Source organism: Gossypium arboreum, chromosome 5 (genome assembly GCF_025698485.1).
Source record: "Gossypium arboreum isolate Shixiya-1 chromosome 5, ASM2569848v2, whole genome shotgun sequence".
NCBI lineage: Eukaryota > Viridiplantae > Streptophyta > Magnoliopsida > Malvales > Malvaceae > Gossypium > Gossypium arboreum.
The window spans coordinates 31,527,432-31,532,683 of NC_069074.1; the positions used below are offsets into that span (position 1 = coordinate 31,527,432).

The 5,252-nt window shown below is 31.5% G+C and overlaps 1 long non-coding RNA gene across 1 annotated transcript; it reads right to left on the reverse strand.

Moving 5' to 3' along the window:
• Positions 1–3,766: 3,766 nt before the first annotated feature.
• Positions 3,767–5,007, reverse strand: LOC128292860 (uncharacterized). Its single transcript, XR_008282817.1, has 2 exons — positions 4,946–5,007; positions 3,767–4,430 (listed from the first exon to the last, which is right to left on the reverse strand). It is a non-coding gene; the product is annotated as an uncharacterized LOC128292860 (long non-coding RNA).
• Positions 5,008–5,252: the final 245 nt, after the last annotated feature.

Consider the following 5,252-nt stretch of genomic DNA (forward strand, 5'->3'; position numbering starts at 1 on the left):
AGATATTGACGGAGGAAGTACTGAAAGTGGCTTGTCCACGTACTGGAGGCTTTGCCTCAATTTACTGTTAACTGAGCAGCAATGCTGCAACTGTGGAGTGTTGGGCTGGGTGGGTTGAGCTATTCCCCACATGGAGTGTATGGCTGGTACGGGTGGAGTGTAGTGGTTGGTGGGTTGAGTAGTCTCCCCAAATGGGCTTGTATATGTTTACTGATGTTGCATGTATTTTGAAATGGGCCAATAGGCCATACTATTATCTGAATAAGGGGCTAAGGCCCGCTTTATTGTAATCTGAAAGGGTTACGGCCCAGACCACTCATTACTGAATGGGCTTAGGCCCAATAGGCTTGAGTGACTTGGGCTTTGAATGGGTTTTCCTTACACACTGAGTTTCCCCAAACTCACCCTTTTATTTTCATCCACGCAGAAATCCCCAACCATAGTGGGCTTGGAGTCGTGAGGGAATTTGAGAGGCCACCCGCTCGAAAGTTTGATTTTCTTCTAGTGAACTGGACATCCTTTTATTTACGTTTGAAGTTTTGGGTTTTTAAATGTAATAAGGCCGCTTAATTATTTTTGATGGTTTTAATATGTATTACTAAGATAGGTAATACTTATTTTAACTGTTGAAATTGGATAGCTTTAGGACGCGTTTTCAAAAACAACAGTTGATTTCAAAATAATACGACAACAAGCAAAGCTTCCGCAATGAAAGTGTTTTCCAAAATTAATCACTTTTCCTAAAAATGACTTAATCGAACCAGTTTCCTAGAAATATCCATGACGTTAAGGTGTGGCAATGGCGGTATGCATGTCTAGGATTGGATCTGAAGGGAGCTTGGTACTTAAGCAGTCCGATGGACTCACCAGCTCTTTTCCGGTTTCCTACCTGGTGCACAGCTTCCATTCACTTTAACCTATAATGAAATTATCTTTTAAAACACTAAATAAGTTTTTTCTGGACCAATAATATAAAATGTTTTTAATGCTTCGATGTGGCATGCCGGATCCGACCATAACGTCTGGGCCGGGTTTGGGGTGCTACAACTCGACTCCAAAGGAAGTATGTCTCGCGGAGAAAAGAGAGGCAACTCTCTTTGTACCTATTAACACAAAAAAAGAAAATGTATTAGAATGCATAATAGAATAAGAAAAGTTAAAACAAAAGAAACCCTACTGTTAGAATCAAAGAGTATAAACTAGCCAACCGAAAACCCAAAACAATGGAAAACAAATTGAATTTTTTTCGTTTGAGGTGTTCCCAATTTTCAAAAACCACGAAATTTAAACTGGAGCCTTCTCAAATAATGTAGATTTGATCTAAAAAATTTCAGCACAAAATTCAACGACTCCTTGAAAAAAATCAAGAAAAAAACTACTTTTAAAAATCACAAGAAAGAAATCTTGCATAAGAAACAAATTCTCTAAGTTAAAAAATTTATTAATGAAAATAATTGTTTGATTTGTGTAAAATGCAAAGGCCTATATATAGACTAGCTAAATAAATCTAAATAAAACTCTTAAATATACTAGTTAATAATAATTAATTAAAATTTGGAATAATAAAATAATATAATAATAAGAGATGATAAATACAATATTTGGTTCACATATAATACAAATTAAGCCCAAAACCTAAATTCAATATTGGATGAGTAATTGTTTCGAAATTCTATGTTGTGAGTAACTAGCACATAGTTGCTTAAATCTCTCCCAATACTCGTGAAGAGTCTCCATGTCGTTTTGCTTGATGTCGCATTTTTTTTTCTTAATAGAAGTAGCACGTGAAGAAAAAAAATATTTAAACAATCTTACCATGTCAATCCATGTCGTTATAGATTCAAGAGCTAGATAAAATAGCTAGGGGTGAATAAAATTCGATTCGATTCAAAAAAACTGAAAAAAAATTCGAACTTCGAGTTAAACAAATCGAGTTATTCGAGTCAACTTGAATTTTTTTTTTGAATTTCAAGTTCGAATCGAGTTGAGTTTTTGAATTCGAACAACTCGAATAATTCGAATATCAAACTATAATATTTTACATTTTTACCCCAAACTCCCAAACCTTTTTACTTTTCCCTCAAAACTTTTACTCCTTCCCACTTTCCCCCCAAAACTTTTACTCTCCTCCCCTCCCCTCCCATCCAAATCCCCCATCAAAATTCATTTCCCACCAAAATTTTACTCTCCCATTTGCTTTTCCTCACAATTTTACTCCTAAAAACCCTCAAAACTTTTTTCCCCCAAAATTTTTACTCCCTCTCACTTTCCCCCTAAAAACTTTTACTCCATTCCCTTCCCACCTCCCATCTACCCCAAACCCATCCCCCCAATTTTTAATATTTTCCTCTAAAACCTCTAAAATTTTACTCTCCCTATTTACTTTTCCTCAAACTTTTACTCCCAAAATTTTTATTTTCCCCTAAACTTTTACTTCTCACCCTTTACTCCCAAATAAAAATTAAAATTATTCAAAAAATCCTAAACATAAATAGTAATAATTATTAAATTAAATTTCACATTTTATATTATTTATATTATTGAATTGTTTAGTCATATTGAATATTTATATTAAAACTGAATTATTAATGATGCCATAAAATTTTCGTGTTAAAATTTTATATTGGTATCAATTTCTCATTTTATTTTTAAAATAACTTTTATTAAAAATCACATTTTTACATTTAAGATATATTTTAATTCCAAAATACATAGTGACAAGAACCTGAAGATAATTGAAACAACTAAGCAAGCAAAGAAGCTAACCCGTATATAAAAAATTAATAAATAAATTATGAGGTGATGAAAGTTAATAAAAAAGTTTACTACGTTGGACAAATTTTATTACGGTGGGTGACTGTGGTTATAAGGACCCAAAATTATTTTTCAAAATTTAACTCAAACAAATATATTCGATTCGATTCGAATTCCATCTCACTCGAGTTGATTCAAGAAAATTTTAAATCAAATTAGGATGATAAAATATGATTCCTCAACTCGTTTAACTCGAAATTTTTTCATTCGATTCGATTTGATCGAATGCTCACCCCTAAAAATAGCCAATCCTTCACCTTGTCGGCTAATGAAACGGAGAATGCTCTTAGTTTGATTTGCTCTTACCGAAAAGTGAAAATATAAAATAAAGTTTTAATATCAAAATTTGATATTTCGTGTTAAACTTTATTTCAGATTAAACTTTTGTTTGAATTTCTTTTAATATCAAATTACTTTTTATAACTTATCGTATTTTATTTCTTATTTAATTATTTTTAAATTATGTACGTGCAATTTAGCATGTATAATATTAACGATATTACTAGATTTAGATTTTAATTGTTCTTTTAACATTGAATTTTCTTTTTTTTAACTATTTTTTAAGAATAACCAAATATTTGGAATTTAATCAAATGAGATTTCGGTTCAATTGGCAAAAGCAAAGGCCTTGGGTCTTGAGTCAAATGTTCTTAATCTTCATTTAAGATTAATTGAATTAAAACTTCAAACATAGTAGTCTCTTCATCTTCTCGCACATTTGCTCTTTGCATAAGTATCTCCATTTCCTTAAAGTTCTCATCAATAGATCCATTACCTTTAATAAGGCATCAAAATTTTGTTTTGACCTCTCTATAGTAATGAGAATGAATGTAATGCTTTCGCACCACTTGCTTCAACTCGTCCTATGTTTCAATTACCATTTCGTAATTTCTTTGACAATTAATTCCAAGTTGAATCCACCAACTCAACCCAAAATTTGAAAATCCAAGGGTTTGTAGTAAGACTTTTTCCTCTTTCCAACATTTATAGTAACAAAACATAAGTTCAATTTTTGAGTCTCACTCACAATATGCTTCGGGATCATACCTCCCTCAGAATGGTGGAATGTTGAACTTTGATTTAGCTCAAAAATGTTGCCCACGGTCATTATTGACCAAAGTCTCATCATTTGCACGAGAGACACATCGAGCATTATTTGCAGGAAGACGAGGTTGATCAACCTTATCTCCTCAATTACAATTCTGACGCTCAATTTTGGTACTTAAACATTTTAAAATTTTGCTGATTGTGTCTAGAATAGTGTCACGTTTCTAATCTTGAGCATTTCGAACCTCTTGATCCCTTTGCAACTTCCCAATCATAGTATCGTGAATCATTATGAAAGCTCGAAAAGAACACAAAACTCAAGAAAAGAAAAACTAAGCAAACCTCACTGTTATACACTCGCAATAAATAAAAAAACTCTAAGAGACAAAGAAAAGAAATTAAGATTTTCTCGCTTGTAACTTTTAAAGAGTAATCAAACTCAATAATATTCAAAAAGATGTAGGATCACTCTCTAACAAAGTCGACCTAAGGCTCTAAGAAGCCAAAGAAAAACTCGACTCCAAAGGAAGTATGTCTCGCGGAGAAAGGAGAGGCAACTCTCTTCGTACCTATTAACACAAGAAATGAAAATGTTTTAGAATGAGTAATAGAATAAGGAAAGTTAAAACAAAAGAAACCCTAATGTTAGAATCAAAGAGAATAAACTACCCAACCGAAAACCTGAAACAATGGAAAACAAATTGAATTTTTTTTTTCGTTTGAGGTGTTCCCAATTTTCAAAAATCACGAAATTTAAACTGGAGTCTTCTCAAATAATGTAGATTTGATCTAAAAAATTTCAGCACAAAATTCAACCCACAATATTTTTTTTATTTTTTGTATTTTTTTTTATTTTTGCACTTCTTTTATCGCTTTTTTTTTGTGGGAAATATTTTATATATTCTAAGAGAGTGCCAAGAATCAGTATATAAACTTTCATATCGTTTGGAAAGCATTTACGCACTGAAAAATGTTTTTTCTGAAAAATTTCTAGGTAAAATGAAAAAAAAATTGTTTTGAGATTGTTTGTTGGAAATCAGTTTTTAAGATCACAAAAAACACCTAAAACACCCAAATATGATACCAAATGATAAGGATTGAAGCGGAGGAATGTTCAAATTCAAGTTGTTTGACTTAAGAAGGAAAGATTTGGATGTGACCTGAAATGAAAAAACCAAACAAATTTAGAAAATAACAAAAGAAATAAGAAGAATAAAAAAATAAAAAAATAAAGGATACCTATTCAAAATAATAATTAAATACCGAAAAGATAGATTAAAGTAAAGTGGAAGATGAAACGATAAGCTAATGGATATGATGGATAGAAGGATAAATGTCTAATTGAACGATTTGAGATATAAATCCCAATAAACTCAGTTAATGGCTCTAAT